Genomic DNA, 22659 nt, shown 5'->3' with positions numbered 1-22659 from the left:
TGACTATAATAAAAGTTATTCTTGAAAAATTCAATATTTATAAAAATATTTACCAATATTTCTTTAGATGCATCAACATTTTCATGTTTGTATGGGGCTCTGACTGGACTAGTCGCTAGACAGGGCACTAAAATCATAAACACTTTGATAGTCCTGGGAAGAGATGTACACATACTGTGGCAAAGTTCCTCCTCTCCTCTAGTAGGTCCTGCGCTTATTGGCGGATTTCCTCCCCTCAGTGGTCTTCCCCTTGGATGAAACCCACAGTCTGGATCACCTCCTCCTATGTCTGATTAGGAGTAGTGAGGCTTGAGGGGAACCCGGGCCCGCCCTCTACTCCGGGTTCCAGCCCAGGGCCCTGTGAATTGCAGCAGTCTCTATAGTGCTACTTGTAACCGCTGCTTGACCGCTACAGCTCCCTGGGCTACTTCCCCATAGCCTCCTTCAAACACCTTTCTTATCCTCACCATAGGATCCTCCTGGTGTCTGATACTGCTTGATTGTATGGTGTTTCCTCAATCCTCCAGTAGTACACCCTCTCAGTTCTTAGTTCCTTGTGTCTCTGGCTCCCAGCTCATTATACACCCTTTCTGGCTTCTCCTCGTTGACTGGAGTGAGCTCCCCTTTTTATACGAGGTGCCCTGATTAGCCTGGCCTGATTGGCTGCAGGTGCTCCAATCAATGTAGCTCTCTCCGGTGCCTTCTAGAAAGTTCTTAATTGGCCCCAGGTGCCCTGATTAGCCTGCCCTGATTGGCTGCAGGTGCTCCAATCAATGTAGCTCTCTCCAGTGCCTTCTAGAAAGTTCTTAATTGGCCCCAGGTGCCTTAATTACCCTGGAGCAACTGCCATTTTGGTTCCTATGGTACTAGGGATTTGCTTAGCCTGGGGCTAACATACCTGTTCCTGAGTACTTTCCTGTAGCCATCCAGCCTTGCTCCATCACAATACATAACAGCCCATGCACTGCTATTGGGGCACTGAGCTAAAGTCAGTCCTCCGCTTGGCCTCTGGAAGAGCTGGTTGGCACTGTGTGATACTGCAGCAATTTTGATAATACCTGTGATGTTCGTCGTGAGACTCGACATACAGGCCTTCGATAGAAGTAAGTGAATTTTTTCAGATGGCCAACGTAACACAACGGTGTAAGTTATATATTAAGTAAGTTGTGATTCCAGAGCGGTCTTAGACCAGTTCTTCGTGAGTGCTTAAAACATTTCTTCTGTCCTTCTCAAGCTACACTATTCCCATGTAACACATGAGGAATAAATAAAAGGTTGTAACTCAGCATGTTAGGAATTTTAGCAGAATGTCCACTGGGATGGTAAGTCTAACTGTAGTATAGTCAGAGTTCTCTGCTCACTGATACATTTTGACAATAAAATACAAAATCCCATTGACTAATCAAATTGTGGCTTTCAGATAATGTCCACAGTGTGGGTCTGTGTGGTCAGGGGCAGTTCCAGGCACCAGCACGCCAAGCGCGTCCTTGGGGCAGCAAGGGGTGGGGGGCGCTCTGCTGGTCGCCACCAGGGCGGCAGGCAGGCTGCCTTTGGCGGCATGCCTGCGGAGGGTTCGCTGGTCCCGCGGCTTCAGCGGACCTCCTGCAGGCGTGCTGCTGAATCCGCGGGACCAGGGACCTCCCGCAGGCAAGTCGCCGAGGGCAGCCTGCCTGCAGTGCTTGGGACGGCAAAATACCTAGAGCCACCCCTGTGTGTAGTGGGGCTGTACTACAGCTGGGGATTCAGCAGAAATTCTCACTAATGTGGGTTTTGGTGGGTAGATTAGGGATTAAGCAAAACTACTCATGCACTTCAGGCATTAACTTTGATTTTAGCAACCATTGACATTTGAGGTGCCTCACTTTATTCATCTTGAAAACAGGGATAATGGTAAGTATCTAAAGTTATTAATTATTGTTTGGCATTTTGAGATCCTTGAAAGCACAATGTTATGTTATCTAAGGGCCTAATTCAAAATCAATTACATTTCCTGGAGAACCCTATTGACTAGAGTAGACTTTCAGTCACACCTTTAGTGCAGACAATATTATTAATATAAATAGAAAGTGATTTATTTTAGGGTTGATAAATATCCTAATATCTATCATCACTGAGCCTCTGTTTATCCATCTTTAAAACAGAGATAATATTTACCTACTCCACAGTGTGTATTCTGGAGTCAGCAATGCTTTTACTCCACAACTCCTCAGTGCCTTCCTTAAACCCATGGTCTATTAGTTGCTTTGGTTATTGGTAAAATATCACAAATTTCCTGGGATATTTTCCTGTCATTTTACACACAGGAACAAAATAATAAATATATTGTGTATTCCCAACCCTAAATCAATAGATAATGACTCCTCTCGGTGCCCCGCCATTCCTAACATTTTGTTGTTTCTATTTCATTTAGGATGAATTCTTCATTGAGGGTCAGACCACATATCTGCAGCCATTTTGCAGCTACTTTTTGGCCCCCCACATACTTCTTCATCCCAAATGAAGCCCCTTCGCCTCTCACAAAGGCACATCAATCCTCATTCAGCAGGTAATTCTGGCAATTCACACACTCATTCCTGTAAGGTACAGTACTTTAGGGACTGCAGGGTTTCAGGTACATGTATGGAACAGGGCCCCCATTTTTCTGAAACTGTGGATGCAGTCCTGTTAAAAAAAAAACCTCTTCCCTACCGAGAGGTCTGTGTCCTGCCTAGACTCCTGCAAAGTCTGGGTCTAAGGAATGTCCATGTCTGGAGCTTGGTACACATTTTTCTACATTATGAGGCTCCTCTCAAGCGAGAGAAAATAAGGGAATTAGGAACAGAAAATGCAGCAGTCACATCTCTAGTGCTATCACAACTTTCTTCTCTGTATTTCCCTTGGACTGTAGAGTAGGCAGAGGATGAGGAACATTTCTACTGAGAGGACAATGTATTTGTAAAGGCCCAGTTTGGGGAAGGAGCAACTGAGAGCTCCTCCTATAATCACTTGTAAAGAGATTATTCCCTAAAATCCTTTGCCTCTGAGTAGTGTAACACTCTGTCCCTGATTAGATGAAGACCAGCAAGAATGGCTGATGAATGGTTGATGAAACAAACCACATAGAAGGGACCATATAGGGACTAGGCAACCCTGGGGCTCACTTGTGGTCCGTGCTTTTGCCCATTTTGTTGATATGAGAATTTCGGGATATGCAGGAGCCCAGTTCCCAAAATAAGTTTGAAATTTCTGCTGATGAAACAATAGAGATTTTATTAGACAATGGAAGGACGCTAGATTAACATTCATGTTGCTGGAAAGTAGAATTATGGGGTGTTATTAATGTATTTTAGGATGAGTGCTCCCTCATGAGTCAATTTAATCAGTTACTCTCCTTCACCTGCCTAGGTACTCTCAGATGCTCAGCTCTTCATGCATTAAGATGCTTTCCTTGAGCAGAGCAGATCCTCTGCTGCTGAGTGAGGATTGGGATTCCTTCACTTCTTTCTCTGTGTGTATATTAGGGAGGGTGTGTGGCAGGGCCACCCAGGGGGTGGCAAGTGGGGCAATTCGCCCCAGGCCCCGCAGGGGTCCCCACAAGAGTTTTTCAGGGCCCCTGGAGTGAGGTCCGTCACTGGCTCTGGAGGCCCCGGAAAACTCTCGCGGGGCCGGGTCCCCCGGAGCTTCTTACGCTCTGGGTCTTCAGCGGCAATTCGGCAGCGAGGGGGTCCCTCCGCCCCGGGAGCTGCCGCTGGAGTGCCGGGGAAGATACCAGGCCCCCTGAATCCTCTGGGAAGCCCTGATGTGTGGACATGTCTGTACAGGGCTTTGCGTGCAAACACACAACATGGTTACCACCTTTCTAAAAAGATATAAACAAGACAAGAGATTCTCTGCAGTCGTTGTAAGGAAGAATCAAATTCTGTCTCACATTGGGCACTTTCTGACCAACCATTCTTTCTCATGTTAACATTCTTGTGATACAAATATACCTTTCCCTCACTTCTGACTTCACCCTGTTACTACCCATGTAGTGATTTTCATATTCTCCCATATGACTGCACTTCAGTGGAGGGGGAAAGTCTTAACATATTTTGCACAGTAATTCAAAGACTCAGTCACTGCTACGGCAGAGGAATTTACTGCTATTCTTAGAGCTGGAAATCAGAGCTGCACTGGTCCTTATCAGCCTGAATCCCATGGCCTAGCACCTGCCACTGACAATTTTGGGGTTCAGAGTAAGATATTTATTTTCAGCTACTTGTGGGGATAGATCGTGTTATGTCTATTGTCCCATGGAGTAATAGACTTACTTGTTAGGTTGAAGCACCTTTGGTTGTTCCTCTTCTTCTCACAATTATTCACTTGTTTCTACTACCACAGCAAAGACTGAAAGGCTTTGAACTATGGATTTTATTAAAAGTTAGAGGCAGGCAAAGGGGATTTAAACAGATTGTACGGGCACGCGTGAATTTAACTGATCATTAACAGGGACCAGTATGGCAGATTGGGGACAAGTGGGGACATTGTTCAGCTGCTAATATTTTGTGTCTATTTCTCTTATTTTAGGACATTCTGTACATTAGCAGAGAGCTCAGATGCTCACATTCAGTCATTGGCCCCATGAAGTTTGGGCTGGTCATGTAATTCCAATCCCTTCCCCCCACCCCCACACCAGTGAGTGGTCAAGTTCTCCTGAATTCTAGCTTGTGTGTCATATCATAGAATCATAGAATTCAAGATCAGAAGGGACCATTATGATCATCTAGCCTGACCTCCTGCAAGATGCAGGCCACATTAGCCGATCTACCCACTCTTTTAGCAAGCGACCCCTGCCCCATGCTTTGGAGGAAGGCGAAAAACCTCCAGGGACACTGCCAATCTGCCCTGGAGGAAAATTCCTTCCCGACCCCAAATATGGCGGTCAGCTGAACCCCGAGCATGCGGGCAAGACTCTCCAGCCATACCCTCTGAAAGAGGTTAAGAATATCATATCATTGACCCAATTTGACCCAATTAAGTACCAGTTTGGCACTTAATTGACCTATTGACTAAGCCCGTTATCCTATTATACCATCTCCTCCATAAACTTATCTAGCTTAATCTTAAAGTCATGGAGGTCCTTCGCCCCTACTGTTTCCCTCGGTAGGCTGTTCCAGTATTGCACTCCCCTGATGGTTAGAAACCTTCGTCTAATTTCAAGCCTAAATTTCCTGACTGACAATTTATATCCGTTTGTCCTCGTGTCTACATTAGCACTGAGCTGAAATAATTCCTCTCCTTCCCTGGTATTTATCCCTCTGATATATTTAAAGAGTGCAATCATATCTCCCCTTATCCTTCTTTTGGTTAAGGAAAACAAACCGAGCTCCTCAAGTCTCCTGTCATACGACAGGCCTTCCATTCCTCGGATCATTCTAGTGGCCCTTCTTTGTACCCGTTCCAGTTTTAACTCATCCTTCTTAAACATGGGAGACCAAAACTGCACACAATACTCCAAATGAGGTCTCACCAACGCCTTATATAACGGGACTAGCACTTCCTTATCCCTACCAGAAATACCCCGCCTAATGCAACCCAAGACCGCATTAGCTTTTTTAACGGCCACATCACATTGCCTACTCATAGTCATCCTACGATCAACCAGGACTCCCAGGTCCTTCTCCTCCTCCGTTACTTCCAACTGGTGCGTCCCTAGCTTATAACTAAAATTCTTGTTAGTCATCCCTAAATGCATAACCTTACACTTCTCACTATTGAATTTCATCCTGTTACTAATACTCCAGTTTACAAGGTCATCCAAATCTCCCTGGAGGATTTCCCGATCCTTCTCCGAATTGGCAATACCTCCCAACTTGGTGTCGTCCGCAAACTTTATCAGCCCACTCCTACTCTTGGTTCCCAGGTCAGCAATAAATAGATTGAATAAAATAGGACCCAAAACCGAACCTTGAGGAACTCCACTGGTAACCCCCTCCAACCCGACAGTTCCCCTTTCAGTACTACCCTCTGCAGTCTCCCCTTTAACCAACTCCTTATCCACCTCTGGATTTTCATTTCGATCCCCATCTTTTCCAATTTAACCAATAATTCCTCATGCGGTACCGTATCAAACGCCTTACTGAAATCCAGATATATTAGATCCACCGCATTTCCCTTGTCTAAAAAATCTGTTACTTTCTCAAAGAAGGAGATCAGATTGGTTTGGCACGATCTACCTTTCGTAAATCCATGCTGTAATCTATCCCAGTTGTCATCGGCCTCCTGCTCCTTAACCACTCTCTCTTTCAAAATTTTTTCCATTACTTTGCATACTACAGATGTTAAACTAACAGGCCTGTAGTTACCCGGGTCACTTTTTTTCCCCTTCTTGAATATAGGAACTACATTAGCTAATCTCCAGTCCAACGGTACAATCCCCGAATTTAGAGATTTATTAAAAATCATCGCTAACGGGCTAGCAATATCACTCGCCAATTCCCTTAATATTCTAGGATGAAGATTATCCGGGCCCCCCGATTTACTTCCGTTAAGCTGTTCAAGTTTGGCCTCCACCTCAGATACCGTAATGTCTACCCCCATATCTTCATTCCCATCGGTCCCTCTATCACTATTCCTTAGCCCTTCATTAGCCTCATTAAAGACCGTGGCAAAATATTCATTCAGATATTGTGCCATTCCAAGATTATCCCTAATCTCCACTCCGTTTAAAGTTTTAAGCGGTCCCACTTCTTCCTTCTTGGTTTTCTTCCTATTTATATGGCTAAAAAACCTTTTGCTATTGGTTTTAATCCCCTTCGCTAGGTCCATCTCCACCCGTCGCTTTGCCTTTCTCACTGCATCCCTACACCCTCTGACCTCAATAAGGTAGGTTTCTTTGCTGATCCCTCCCATTTTCCACTCCCGGTACGCTTTCTGTTTTTTCTTAATGACCCCTCTAAGACGCTTGGTCATCCAGCTCGGTCTAAAACTGCTACCTACGAGCCGTTTTCCCTTTCTCGGGATACATGCCTCTGACAACTCCTGCAATTTCAACCTGAAGTAACCCCAGGCGTCATCTACCTTTAGATTCCTAAATATGTTGGTCCAGTCCACTTCCCTAACTAGTCGTCTTAATTTAGTAAAGTTAGCCCTTTTGAAATCGTAAACCCTAGTCTCAGATGCAATATTGATTATCCTCTCATTAATTTTGAAACGAATTAGCTCGTGATCACTCGAGCCAAGGTTGTCCCCTACAACTATTTCCTCAACAAGGTCCTCATTACTCACCAAAATCAGATCTAAAATGGCATCCCCCCTCGTCGGTTCAGCAACCACTTGATGGAGGAATTCATCAGCTATCACGTCTAGGAAAAGCTGAGCCCTATTGTTATTACTAGCATTTGTTTCCCAATCTATATCTGGGAAGTTAAAGTCTCCCATGATCAAGCAGTTCCTATTAGTGTTTACCTCCTTAAAAACATTAAAGAGCTCTCTATCCGTCTCCAAGCTAGATCCTGGCGGTCTATAGCACACCCCAATCACTATCCCGGGTGAGGCTCTGGTAGTTTTCTTCCCTAATGTGACCATTGCCCACACAGACTCCGTATTAACCATTGCATTGCTAGTTATTTCATTACATTTCACCTCATTATTGATATACAATGCTACTCCCCCACCTTTACCTTTGCATCGGTCTTTTCTAAACAGCACATACCCTTCCATACCTGTACTCCAGTCATGGCTATCGTTCCACCATGTTTCGGTTATTCCTACGATATCCGGTTTCAATTCTCGGACCAGGAGCTCCAGTTCCTCCATTTTATTACCTAAGCTTCTCGCATTGGTGAACAAACATCCTACCTTTTGCTGTTGGGCTCCTCTCACTCTTCTCACCCCGCTCGGTAGGGACACAGTACTACCAGTATGACCTGTCGATCTAGTATCTGTCCCCCCCCCTCTTCCTTACACCTAACCGTCCCCCTCTGGCTATATCTGTTGTTATCTTCTTGTTCCCACTCCCAATGTATAAATTTGGCGTGGAGTGCACCAGGGCCTCTCCCAACCGTCTCCCCCCAGTGTCTAGTTTAAAGCTCTTTTAATCAGATGAGCCAGCCTCCCTCCTAGAAGTCTACTTCCTTCCCTACTTAGGTGGAGCCCATCCCGTGAGAACAGTTGTCTGTCCCCAAAAGCCTCCCAGTGCCCATACATCCCAAAGCCCTCCTTGTAACACCACTCTCTCAGCCAACTATTAATCGTCAGGATTCTCTCACCCCTTTGGCGCCCTTCCCTAGGGACAGGTAGGATCCCACTAAAGATCACCTGAGCCTCAATTTCCTTAAGCGTCTTACCCAACCTGGCATAGTCTCCCTTGATCCTGTCTAGCGAGAATCTAGCAGTATCATTCGTTCCCACATGAAGGATGACCAAAGGGTTCTTACCTGCTCCTCTTAGGATCCTTTTCAACCTCAGGTCCACATCCCGTATTTTAGCGCCCGGTAGACAGCACACCCTTCTGTTCTCCGGATCGGCCCTGGTCACTGGCCTGTCCAACCTTCTCAGTATGGAGTCCCCAATCACGTAGACCTGCCTTTGCCTGGGGACAGTGCGGTCCTCTAACCTATCCCCCATTTCCCCTGGTTGCAAGCTCCTTCCATTCCTATCTTCCCTTGTGGTTCCCCTTAAGCCATCCTGTAATCTCCCCTGACCCAAACTTGGTGTTGCCTCCATAGACTCCTCCCCTCTATCTATGGGACTGGCCGCTCGTCTCTTTTTCCTTGGCCTCCCACCATCAGCTACCATATTCTTTACCCCTTCCTCATTCTCCAAACCTTCAAACCTGTTCCTTAGCTCTATTTCCCCCTCACTGGCTCTCCTTTTCCTTGGCCTGCTTCTCACAGTCACATGCTTCCACCGCCCATCCTCCTCGTCTGGTGGTCCCCCCTCACTGGCCTTAGCCCCTGCTCCCACCTGTGCCCCTGGGCGTTCCCCTTCAGTTACTGCCTGCCATTGCTCCATCAGCTGCTCGAACCCCCTTCTATTCTCTATCAGGGTTTCTACCTGCAGCTCTAGGCCCTGGATCTTTTCCTCCAGCAGCTCTATTAGGCGACACTTCATGCATACATAGTACTGCTCTGGGTCCCCCACTAGAACCAGGTACATACCGCAGCTGCTGCATGCTCTCATCCTTGGTGTGTCCTCTGCTGCTTGGCTCATGGCTGCTGCTGTCCCGGCCTCGCTCGGTGCTTGTACCTAGGGAAACACAGGGGACACGGCGCGGCCCCCTTCCTCCTCCCCCTGCTAACTCCCACGCAAACTCCCCTGTTAGCAGCTCTGTTTGCTGCCTCCTGTGCCGCTGCTCGCGAGGGTCTATAAGGTTTCAGATGCATGTGAGGAATAGTGCTGCCAGCTTCCTGAAAATGCAAGACAGTTCTCTCATTCCAGCCATTGTAAGAAAGCTCCACATTCGCTCTCAGCTTGTGCACTGTCTGACCACTAAATAGCCCTGGCCATGACTCTACCTCTTAACATCCATAATTAGAGCAAACTGCCCCGCCCTTTCCTTATTTATATAGTTCCAACGGTGCTTTACAGAGAAGACCGAAGGCAAGGTCTCTACTTGGAGACTCTACAATCTCTCTGGACAAGGGACAGGTGAAACATGTAAAGCCCATTATTCCCCTTCCTTTAGTTCTTTGCCTGCTGCTTCTTCCCCCTTACCCAGATGACAGATGCTCATATAGCCTCCTTTCAAGCAATACACATTTTATTAGAGAAGGGAGGAGGACTGATACAAATATGAGTGAAATACAGACTGGCAGAGCTGATAAAGGGGTTAGCTCTGCAGCAGCTAACAATTCAACTCTCTTTTTCTTTACGGCTGAGCTCTCCACCATCACAGCTATTGCACCATCACTGGCAGCTGAAGACCCTTATTTTACCCCAGACCAACCTCACATTCTAGCCTGGGGCTTTCCTGAATCACAACTGACCATCTTCCCCAGAGTGAGTATTCAGAGTCTCAGCCATTCTTCCCTGAGTGAACCTCAGAAATGGGTTTGCTATTTGCCAATTTGTACAGGGCTTTGGGTGCTGAAAATGAAACTTCAGAACTAGAGCCTACAGCCATTCCAAGGAAGCACCAAACTGACTCACTCAGGGCATTATCGAACCCATGGCCAGATCCAACAATTCTAATTTCATGGGACTTGTCCATTGTGAGGGAGCCTGCTAGCGCTTACTTATTAATATCTATGCAATGTTTACACAGAGTTCCTTAGTTCTAGAGTTTACTGCTGCCTACTGTAATCTTTTACTTGTTACTTCTGCCCTCCTTGGGCAGAGAGGCTTTGCATTTTCCCGTCTAAAACATGATGGCATTTATCAGGAGTCTGAGGGAAGGAGAGTGGATTCCTATAGCTGTGACAGGCAGATTAGATTTCAGATCTATACAGGGTATGAAATGGGATTTTTCAACTTTGGCTGAAAATTTAGTTCTCTATTTCTGTCCTTTTAGGATGTGGAATCCAGCATCAGGCAGTTGCCCAGATCAGTGTTCATTCCCCCAGGAGGCCTCAGTCTAACCATTCTATCGAGAAAGAAGAGACTTTCTTTATTTAGAGCAGATCCTCTTCCATTCAGCAAGTACATAGGGTATTCTTTTCTTTTTGTGTGGGGAGGGGTCTGTAAAGGCTTAAGTTAAAGCATGGAATAGAGAGTTGCCATCTACCTGAAAACAAAGGACAGGAATGGCAAAATGTATATCTGCCACTTTCAGGAGTCAGCCCCACAACATTAGCAGAAATGGTTTCTGTCAGCTATTTTCACATGGCAAGTATGGGGATCTCCCCTCTTCTGGCAGATGGCAATATAAGAGGCAGAATTTTGGGCACATGCAGGGAAGGATTCTGCCTCTAACTGCAGTTGGTTTCCTTCATCTCAGAAGGTGAGAGAGTTAAAGGGAAAAAATAAGTTTACGGTTCTAGCAATTAATTCCTGTAGTTTTTATTGGTTATTGCCCAAACCATGAATTATTATTTGTACTTAGTTTTCTGATGTCTGAAGAGTTCCACCCATGAGATTCCTTCATCTAATTGGTAATATTTCAGCAGGGATGTGTTATCTATTTCAAAAAGCAAAATATCAGAGAGGTAGCCGTGTTAGTCTGGTTCTGTAAAAGCAGCAAAGAATCCTGTGGCACCTTATAGACTAACAGACGTTTTGCAGCATGAGCTTTCGTGGGTGAATACCCACTTCGTCTTGCATCCGACGACGTGGGTATTCACCCACGAAAGCTCATGCTGCAAAACGTCTGTTAGTCTATAAGGTGCCACAGGATTCTTTGCTGCTTTTACAAAAAGCAAAATGTTGATGGTATGATTTAGCTGAATAAAACTGATGTCTCCTGATTGCATTGCTTCATGTGCTCATCAGAGCATAACTGGGACTTGGGATACCATGCAGACATGCAGTTCGGTGCCTATCAATGCAGGTCAGAACACAGGCTCCCATCTGAAGAGGATTCATAGGGTGGCATTAATAAACCCATTATGCAGCAGTGGCTGTATGTAAGACCCTCGTCATATTCTAATATTCTCAAAGCACTGTACACTATCAGGATCAGACTCATTATTGAAAAAAGACTGAGAAGCTGCACTGCTACCCTTCTGCAATGGCTCACACAAACCCCTGTGGACATTAGAAGCTGTTTTGATGCAAGAAGAAAACGATGGACCAAAATTTTCACATGGTTCCTGTATGGAGGTAATAGGTGAAATCTTTCTTTCCAGGAAGACATGCTGTCCTGAAAGGAAACAGCAGGTAAAGGGAAAATCAAAGCCAGGCATAACTTGGGAATCAGTGTCTGGATGTTCAGTGTTAGATCAAAATTTAGAATTAGGTTTGGCAACAATGAAAAAGTTTAATGATTCAGATGCCACTATGACAAAAACTGCATATAAAATAGAGGAAAGGGTGGCCACCCTCAAGAAAAAAAACTTGAGAGGGAATCAGTAGAAACCTTCTCTGACAATGGTTCTCAGGCAAAAGGTGACCAGCAAGGGAGAATGAAGGGAAGAGGGATAAAAAGAAAATGAAGGCAAAAATGTTGTCCCCTACCAAACTAGGCAGCAAAAAGCCTTGGCCCTATTGTGGAGTTTAGCTTGGAAGAGACTATTGCACTATTAGGTTGCCGAATTCCTCCAAGAGCTAGCTGACTGTGAGGAAGCTGAATTTACAGCTTCTTCACCCTTTAAGGAAGAGGTCCCCCAAACTGTGGGCCATGCCCCCATAGGGGGCACGGTGGAATGTTTAGAGGGACACAATGGGTCCCAGGCCAGCCCTCACAGGGGCTGTAAGGGAACGTCACTCAGCTCCAGCCCACCCCCAGCCACGACCCCAGCTCCTGGCCCCACACCCGGCCTCTCCTCCAGCACTGGCCCCCGACAGCAGCCTGGGTGTGGCTCTGCACCCAACCTGATCCTGGCCCCAGCCCCAGCCTCAGTCTCTGGCTATGGCTCCATTCCTGGTCCCATTCCTGGCCCCAGACCCTCCCCCACCTGCAGCCACAGCTTTGGCCTCCTTACCCCTGTCCACGTCCCTTTTCCCCCCCTCCCTGGGAGTCGTGGCCCTGCTCCCAGCCCCAGGGTGGGTCGTGGCCAGTGTTGTGTATTTGGTTGTCATGGTTTTTGTTGCTATGGCAACTGAGTTAGATTATTATGGGTTAGCTCAGCCGGTTTCAACCGGCTGAGTGAGCTCTCTGTATATCTGTAAATAAAATGGAGGTTTTGGTTAGCTGCCTGCTCTCTGGCCTCAAGTGATTGCTTCCTACACCGGCTGCCCCAAGGATATAACACTGGCGACGAGGGTGGGATTCGGTGCTGCTCCAGTAACAGAAGGAAGTAGAAGTTAAGGTAAAGAACAAACAAACAAAAAAAGCTGCTTGTTTGCACTGACTGTGAAAGTGAAACTAAAAATCATGGCTACTCTGACCAGGCCCCTGGAGCCTTTTGATGAGAATACAGAGCAGTGGCATGTGTATACTGAGCGTTTTGAGCTTTTTGGTATTGCAAATGACATTACAGAAGCGAAGAAGGTGCCAATATTCTTAACTGTTGTAGGGGCTAAAACCTACTGTCTGCTATGCAGCTTACTACACCCTGTTAAGCCTGAGACTAAATCTTACAGTGACATTGTGGAAATCCTGGGGTCTCATTTCTCCCCAAAACCACTGGTAATTGCTGAAAGATATAGGTTCCACAAAAGAGACCAAAAGGAAGATGAAACAGTTGTACAATTTGCACTCTAAGCAAAGCAGAAACTAACTACGCCCAAATCGAACGTGAGGCATTAGGAATTGTTTTTGGAATTCGGAAGTTTCATCAGTACCTGTTTGGGCGAAAATTTACTCTTCTCACAGACCATCGACCTCTGACATCAATTTTTGGACCCTACACAGGCATTCCCCCATTAGCTGCTAGTCGTATGCAACGTTGGGCATTGTTACTTTCAGCACACACATATGAAATCAAATATCAGAAATCCACTCTGCACGGCAATGTAGATGGCCTCTCAAGGTTGCCTTTGCCGGTCAAACACCAAGATAGTCCCCAAAAGGAAATCTTCTACTTTGAACAGGTAGAGAATACACCCATCACTGCTACTCAGATAAAGAAGGCAACTCGCGTTGACCCAGTATTGTCCCACGTTATGGACCTGGTGATGCATGGAAAATCTCGACAAACCTCTCCGGTCTCATCCGACCTTGTTCCCTACATGTCCAAGCGGACGGAGTTATCGGTCCAATCTGGTTGTTTGTTGTGGGGGAGACGTGTCATTATTCCACCACCACTGAGATCACAGATGTTAGAACAGCTACATTCCGGTCACTGTGGAATAGTGCGCATGAAGGAAATTGCACGAAGCTATTTTTGGTGGCCTGGACTGGACAGCGCTATTGAAGAGAAGGCAAAAGCTTGTATGTCATGTCAGGGTGTGAGGAATGCACCCCAGTGGGCACCCCTACACCCATGGGACTGGCCTGAAAACCCGTGGCAACGTATTCACGTTGACTTTGCTGGCCCCCTTGAAGGAAGCATGTTCTTGGTGGCAATAGATGCCCATTCTAAATGGCCAGAAGTCTCTATAATGCAGTCCACTTCTGCAGAGAGTACTATCCAAAAACTACGAGGACTCTTTAGTCGTTTTGGTCTGCCAGAACAACTTGTGAGCGACAACGGACCGCAGTTCGTTTCTCAGGAGTTTCAAAATTTTATGAAGGCAAATGGGATACACCACATCACGTCAGCACCATATCATCCGTCCACCAACGGATTAGCTGAAAGATTTGTGCAGACAATGAAAAACGCTTTGAAATCAGCAAGGGGACAACACTCCATTCAAAAGCGTCTGGATACCTTTTTACTTTCCTACAGAAACACACCTCATGCTACGACCCACGCATCTCCGGCCTTTCTAATGATGGGACGACAGCTGCGCACTTGCTTTGATCTGCTGAAACCTTCTGAACCCCGACAAATTGTGCAACATCAGCAGCAATATCAAGTCATCAGACGGGCACCCAGAGCAAAAGACCGAACCTTTAGCCCGGGACAGCCAGTTTTGGCTCGGAATTATACTTCCAGAGCTAAATGGGTTCCGGCCACAGTCATCACTCAAACAGGACCTGTTTCCTACACAGTCCGGACTGCAGAGAATCTTACCTGGCGGCGACATGTAGATCAGCTGTTGCCAGGTCATGCCAGTCCTCAGGACCCATCTGCAGTTGAGGGGTCTGACTTCACCTCTTCTGGTGAGGGACCGAATCACGAGTCACCTGTTTCTGACTGTTCTCCTCCATTACTGCCGGCGGCTGAGATACCCCTTTGCCCAGCACGAGCTGATACCACCACCTCACCTGTTCGTGCTGCAGACCCTGAGCCCCTAGTGCTTTCGGGTGCAATAACACCAGAAGTTCGCCATAATCCACCTAGAGACAGAAGGCCTCCTCATCGGCTGGATCTTTAGCTAGGGCGAACCCACGGTTATGGGGCAAAATAATCCCCAGGATTTAGCCGGGAATGGAGGCAGTCTACCCTCCTTCTCTAGTCTAGTGTGTGTTTTATTTAGGGGATGTTCTTATTGGGGGGGGGAGGAATATGTTGTGTATTTGGTTGTCATGGTTTTTGTTGCTATGGCAACTGAGTTAGATTATTATGGGTTAGCTCAGCCGGTTTCAACCGGCTGAGTGAGCTCTCTGTATATCTGTAAATAAAATGGAGGTTTTGGTTAGCTGCCTGCTCTCTGGCCTCAAGTGATTGCTTCCTACACCGGCTGCCCCAAGGATATAACAGCCAGGGATAAGGGGGGGGCACAATCCTGAAAAGTTTGGGGACCATTGCTGTAAGGAGATAGCATAAGAAAACACACCTAATCTCTGCAGTGTCAGCATAAAATCATGCCATTTTAGAGCAAAAGAAATCAAGCCTTAAAACAAAATTATATGTTTAAAAGGGACCAATTACAAATGTATTAATGAAATAGGAACTTTGTAAAAATGGTTATTGAATATTTAGCTAGAGTATTTTATTCCACAAGTACTGTGAGTTTTGAGACTGTTTTTTCTTAATTGCAGTATTGATATATGGTTCCATTCTGTTAAATTTCTAAATTTGCCAATTTATAATCTGCTTTGAGTGACTACAAAAGCATCCTAGAGAAGCAGAAGTTAATGATAAGATTAGTATAATAAGTAGTGTTTGTTGTCAGACACTCCCGGCGTGGTGCTCTGTTGTGCTCAATGTTGATATCAGTTAGCTGCGTGCGTGTTCCTCCTGTGTGCTGCCCCAGCTCTGCGCAGATAGCTGACCCAGCAGACCCCGAGAGAATCCCCAATGACCACAGACTCTAGTAAGGTACAAAGGCACCCAGGCCAGGTTTATTGTCAAAGAGAAACAGTCTCCAGCTCCCCAGCATAGAAGTCCAAGGTGCTGCTAGCTAGTACTTGTGTGCTCCCTGACAATGAACTCTGCTCAGTCATTGGCAGGACTTTCCACTGCCCCCTAGGCCAGACAAAGACACTGCCCCAGGGATGCATTCTTATACACAGGTAAAAACAAGTTACATGTCACTCCTGACGTATTGAGGTGCAATCCCTCTACGTAGTAAGGTGCCACCTCTCACCTTGTACATGTTGGTTCGAACAAAACAACTCTATCCATCATATTACCCTTTTGGCCCTGTCATTGGGATGATTCAGCCTGTTCCTTGTTATCTGTATGGAGTGTACAAGTATGCAAATGTTCTGATATCTGGTGTCCAGTACCTTTTAGGTATGTCTCTTTTTGCAGCATCAGCCCTTTCCTTGCCAGCTTCTGTGAGCAGGGCCTGCCTCTGGCTCACAGCTTAACTTTGCTTTATGTTAGCAAAGTCTTGACCATGACTTTAGTTCAGGCCTTAGGCCTCATACTAGGCCTCTGATAAGGGTTTATGTTTCAGGGCCTATCTTACTACAGTGTTATATAAAAGAATAAGTATTCTTTTGCATTCTAAATATAGATAAAGAGAAAAAGGCAGTGAAGGAGAAAAACTGTCAGGGAAAGAGATGCAGGAGACTGAGGAACAGAATCAGGAGTGGACATTTACTCTTAGAACCCTCATTCCTTGAATCACTTCTTCATTGGAACCATATCTTAATTGTGATCTATTCTCCCCTTCTAACTCTTCATTATCTGAATTTTCTCCTTCTGAATCCTCACTACCTCAGCCTCCTCTCCCTGGTTTCTTGCTGCTAAAACCCTCCCCCCTTGAACCTGTATTACCCCCTCTGAAAATCTCAGGATTTGGATTCTCTGAAGCATTCAATATCTAAACAACCTCCATCTTTGGAATTGCATCCAAAAATTATATAAAAACTGATGAAAAATGAATGGGGCTGGGGAGAGATCCCAGCAGTGGGGGAAGCAGGCAATGGGAGGGAGCAGGGCAGGGGCACACAGGCTTTAATCTGTCAACTGTCTTGCTCAATAGATACTGTGAATTATGTGCTCTGGAAAATAAGATATGTTCTTTTAGTTTGATAATTCAGGCTAGTGTGTATAATAAGGTAACTAGAAGGTAGATTTAAGGTAGTATAAGTAGTAATTTTATTATTAGGGAAAACTTGCAATAATAGATAACTTTAGTTATTTTTTTAATAGATGTACAAGAAGCATCAAAAAGAGTAGAGAGGAAACTCTGAAGTTGTTAGCTTATGATCTGTTTTATGGTGTTTTAAAAATAGTGTATCCTCCAAAATGTTTGCCTAACTGAAATTAGCTTAGCTTTACTTGCAACATTGAATGATATCTGTACCAGAAAAACTGATGCAAATAATATTATAAAGTAAAGTAACAAACAGGCACAAAATGCGCTTTAGTTTTGCTATAAACATGTCAATAAATTAGCATTACAAATAAAGTTCTAAATTCAGATAGTATTAACTGTAAGAGTACTCTAAATAGCCATTGCCTTTTGTTATGTTTGTCTGATTTATACTTCATTTAAATGCTTAAATTTAGACAATAGGATTTTAAAATCTATAGTATCTTGCAAAAATTGAAAATTGCTCCAAATAGACCAGGCTTTCTACATTTCTATCCTAATAATAAATAATTAAGACAGTAGATAGAGCTGTGTCCCTGCATTTTAATCAGAACATTTTAGTAGCAATATTTATTTGGGTGGCACACGCACACCCATCTCGGGCTGTGAGCAGCAGTTACAGAATTTTGTGGTTTAACCCTGTCAGTATCTCTCTTCTGCTGCTGAGACAAGACATGCGATAGCGTCTCTGCTCAACACTAAATAAAGGTAATGAAATAAAAAGAAAAATATTTAATCAAAGCCACCTGTCCTGTTCCTCCCTTCCCCATAATAAAATTTAAAAAAATACTTTCTCTCTTTCTTCTCCTTCTGATGGAGAGATGTCAAGAGACAGGCATATGCCTGGGTTTCTGGATTAAAAAATATCCTTCTTGATGGAAGGCCATTCCCATCAGTGACAGGCACGCTTGTCACACCCACACTCCCTGGGTAAGTCATGCATGCCCCAAAATATGTGCACTGCCACAAAGCATCGAACACACATCTAGTTAAAGAAAAAAGAAAAACAAGAGACTGAATCAAAAGTCTCTCTTCATAATGAAGAATAACGTGCTCAATCCCCAACCCTAAGTCGAAGATCTTCAAACAAGAGTCTCCCTGTAGGAAAATAGGGATTGTAATACTACTTATATTTGTAGGATCAACTGAAAAATAATTTAAAAAAAACTTAAGAATGTGGAGATGAATCACTGAACCAACTTATTATGGACTGTACTCCCGGACAATTGCAAGTATTAAAACAGATGCTATGGATGACCCTTGGGAAATGTAACAATCGAGGATGGACTTGTGGTTACAAAAATCCTAATAGATACAGGAGCCGGTACTACAATAATCAATGCACTGAAATCTAAGTGGCATTTATTTTGGCCTATCACTGGCTATATGCATGCAACAGGTTTCAATGGAGCACCAGACATGATCCTGTTTATCAAAAACAATTGAGCTACAAGTTGGAGCAGCAACCTTGTATGGGAGGGTTGGAATCATGGATAGAAGAGATTTGGGGTAATGGGCATAGACATTTTACAGATCTTAAATGCCATGGTGGATTTGCAGAACAAAAAATTATGGGGAGGGATTGGTTAAACAGTTTTAGAGAAATTTTATTTTTACTACTTAGATAGCTATTAATGATAAATTTATCCTAAATTGTTGTCTATATATTCTGAGATCATTTCCTAAAGCTTTGTATTTTTATCTTAAAAATATATCTTCGTTGCTAATTAATTTTGATATAAGCGTTTGTCAACATTTATTATGTTTAATTTTTCCTTATGTAGTGGCAGTTGAGTAAAAGTTGACTCCCACCCGTAGCCACCCCCTAGGATTCCACCCCCATCCAACCCACCCTGCTCCCTGTCCCCTGACTGCCCCCACCCTTTATCCACCCCCACCCTTACCTTGAGGCTCCAAGCAGAGCCAGATACACTGCCCTGTTGGAGTGCACAGCCCCGCCCCTCAGAGCACTGTGCGCGCCGCGGCAGGGCTCCGGGTGAGTGGGGAGCGTATTTCCCTCCCTGCGGAGCCAAACACTGCCCCGCGGAAGCACGCAGCTCCGGCCCCCAGAGCTCTGTGTGCACGGCGGCAGGGCTCCAGGGGAGTAGAGGAGGGGCTGGTGGCTTGCTGCGCTCAGCCTGGTGCTCCAGCCCAGGACTGCAACCCCATGGCTTGTCATGCCGGACAGGATTTTTAATGGCACGGTGGAGTCCCAGCAGGCAGCCACATGCCATTTTTAAAAAAAACTCACGTGCCATCTTTGGCACATGAGCCATAGGTTGCCGACCCCTGGTTTAGCTCATTGAATGGTGGGGTTCTGAAAGAAGAATGGAGGGCTGGTAACTGGCCAGCAGCACCATGTGAGAATAAAGTAATTGCCATTAGTTTTACAGACACCCCAGTTTGGTCCACTCTTAATGTGGAGTCCCTTTGCAGGGCAAGCTATTAAGCTGAAACCATGTCCCCAATCTCCTCAATTTGGTAGCAGCTGTCTTCCCCATCTAATGGATGCGATCTCTCTTTTTTCCAGCAACTCTGCTCACCCGAACACCAGCCATATTACTTCCTCTCCTTACAGAGGGTCAGGAGGTAAGTGATTTCTACAGTTCTCTAGGGGAGGATTGAACTGGATGACTGAATGTGCTGTTTGCTGCACCTTCTTGCATTTTTCAGAGGATGTCTTTTTTGGCAGCAGCATCATTCAGTTTGCTGAACAATTATGAAACATTTAGTGCTTCTTAAACTCCTTGTGCCTCTTTGGAGGCCACATCCTGCATTTCCAGCCACACTAAAACTAGAACTATAGTTCAGAGAAGACAAAGAGGATGAAATGTTGACGGTGTGACCCACTGCCATTATACTATAGGGGGAGGTGGAAGGGAACTTGCAAACATCCAACCCCACAGCTTGACATGCCCTCCACAGCAGTTCTCTCTATTCCCATGCTAGGCAGCTACCACCAGTGGCCATTTGGAGACAGACAAGGGAGATCTGTCTGCTTGCAGGAGATGCAACATAATTAGTATCAAACCAGCCTCGCTTTTCTCAGCATTGTTTCCTTCTACTTCTGCTGTGGAAGATTACGGGATTATCAATGCAAAAGTCAATACTTATTTACCAGGCCAAGAAAGGTATAGGTGAACTAGGTGCCTCTCCACTAACCCTAGTCACCAAATTCCACTAGTGCCCCACAAAAAAAGGATATGGATGTGGGGAAAAACACCTCACGATGAGTTTAGTGGGGAGACCACACCTTGAGCCAAGCACCAGAAATAACCTCATGGTGCTGCCTCATGCATTTTCTTCCCTCCTTCAGCAGCATGGTGAGTTCAGGAAGAAGAAAAGAAACAGACACATGAGTACAAGATCTGAGAAAATGAGAAACAAAAAATCTCAGTTCCCAACCATCCTCCCAACTATATCCCTCTGCCCCTTCCTTTCTCTCATGTGCAGACTATCCAGGGCCTGCAGTAGGTCACCCAGGCATGCCAGTCAGGGTCTGTCCCCAGGAACAACTCCTCTGCCCAGACAGGAGGTCTGTTGTCTGCCTCTCACATGTTAGGGCTATCTCAGGCCAGTGCAGGTTCTCCAGGGGCTGCAGTTGGCTATCCTGCTTGTCAATCGGACTTCTGGTCCAACCCCCTAGAGACTGTTTGTGGCCCTCAGGCACAGGCAAGGTAGGTAGTTTTAGTTGCCATTAAAGTCTTTGCCTCTGTGGTGCTCTCTGTGGAAAATGCTTGAGTTTCAAGCTCCACCCCCACCCCAGGGCTACACTCAGAATCTATTTTCTGGAGGGGAGTCAATCACTTTTACTGGGGGAGCTGATGAGGGGAGGGTAGATCTGCTGTGACCCACAGTCTGTACTGGCAGTGTGGGGTTTGTAAACGTTTCCTACTAGGCTGAAGTGATGCTATACCACCAAATCACTAGGGGTGTTTGGTACACGAGATGTAAATAGTATAAGAGAGCAAACCATCTTTTGCTGAGTTATTATGGGCATGGATAACTGAGAAATGTACAGTCATTAATGAAGATGAGAATGAAGAATTCAGCACTTCAGTCACTAAGGTGATTTCTTTTTCTAACACCACTTTAGAATCAAGGGAGCTGCGTGAGCGCCTGCAAGTCTTCTAGGCAGAGAATTATACCAAGTGAATGTGTCAACATTTGAGATTGCATTGTCTTTGTAGGATCAAGGAACCCCTCTCCCAAAAAACTTGATGTTTAGCAGACTAATATAATCCTAGGTTGTGTGACATTAACTCTGCTTTCCCTCCTCTTTCAGACTCCTCGTGGAGACCTAGAAACAGGCTGTGTGGGGGTCCAGGCTGCCATTAAAAGTAAGTAGCAATGACCGGTGCACAAGGGGAGGGAGGGAAGATGTAAAAGATCAAGCAGAATCATATTTCTTCCTGGGGACCCACATGTTCTGCTACAATCCAAGAAAAGCCAAGGGACTTTCAAACTCTCTCAAATCTCTTTTCCCAGTTTCCAGCAGGTTATCTTCATGGAATACCCTCCCCAGTTCATTGAAACACAGGAGAGAGGCTTCCATCGGGGTTTTGATTCCTATCCTTTTCTAAATATTGTTTCAGAGGAGGCTGTTGTACCATAGCTGGTTATAGTTCTATGGGTCTCTATACACCACACAATGCTAATACCATGGGGAATGGGCTTCATACAAAAAAAATCCATTTACAATAGAAAGAAAAAGCCATTTGTCTCTGATGTCTCATCATAGCAAAGACTCTGAAACTTCCTTCTTTTTAAAGCTAAGTTCCTGTTTGTTGGTTTTTAGCTTCCCAGCAGTCACCAGATGAGAGAGCTAACCACCACCATGGATGGTACCCATGACCATGTCATTTCAAATTCCACCACATGATGCCTGGCAGGTCTACAATCCTCCATATTTCACCCTCAGAGGGAGAGAGTCATCATACTGACACACAAGTCAGACAAACAGTAAAATATACTGCAGTTCTGAGCCAATACAATTCTCCTTCCCTGCAAACTCTGTACTATACCAGCACAAAGAAACAGATGCTATCGGAGATCAAAATCCATCTAAATTCTCTCAGATCAAAACCAGCGCTACTGGACTGTATCAGGACTCCTTAAGCCAAACCTGGATCTTCTCCATTGGGTATCAGAGAAGCCTTGTAAAAGATCTAAAAGCAGAACCATTCATTGCAGAGGGCTGCACTTCGAATGCCATGGTTGAGAACAAATGGGACATTGTTTTTTATCTGTATACAAAAACAACTGGAAGAACTTTAAACTTTGAATCCCATATTATCTAATACTTCCTTATACATACTCTACAAACAGGGGATGACCATGTGCAATCAACATCATTGGAATGGCCTGGGTGAAACCTAGTGCTTTGTACCAAACACAAGATCTGAAATTTACATGGTAAAAAGTTATCAGTTTTTGTCTCTGGAATTACAGAGTGCCGTGACACTGTACTTTCACCTCTGAAATGTTCCTGACGTGTCATTTAAGTGACAAATTAGTGCTAAAGGATTAGTCCCATGTGGAGCAGTGTGCAGAATTCTGGGGCTT

General features: G+C 45.2%; 1 long non-coding RNA gene across 2 annotated transcripts; it reads left to right on the top strand.

Annotated features, from left to right (window-relative positions):
* The first annotated feature begins 2418 nt into the window (after nt 1–2418).
* Nucleotides 2419–22454, top strand: LOC123373855. Of its 2 annotated transcripts, none has more exons than XR_006580895.1 (6): nt 2419–2545; nt 9841–9960; nt 10472–10599; nt 19625–19683; nt 21380–21434; nt 21893–22454. It is a non-coding gene; the product is annotated as an uncharacterized LOC123373855 (long non-coding RNA). The 2 variants fall into 2 exon arrangements; XR_006580896.1 differs by having other exon boundaries at nt 10472–10608.
* The last annotated feature ends 205 nt before the right edge of the window (nt 22455–22659 follow it).

This window comes from Mauremys mutica, chromosome 7, assembly GCF_020497125.1.
Source record: "Mauremys mutica isolate MM-2020 ecotype Southern chromosome 7, ASM2049712v1, whole genome shotgun sequence".
Lineage (NCBI taxonomy): Eukaryota > Metazoa > Chordata > Testudines > Geoemydidae > Mauremys > Mauremys mutica.
The sequence above is the reverse complement of the archived record's forward strand: the minus strand, read 5'-3'. Positions and strand labels throughout refer to the sequence as shown.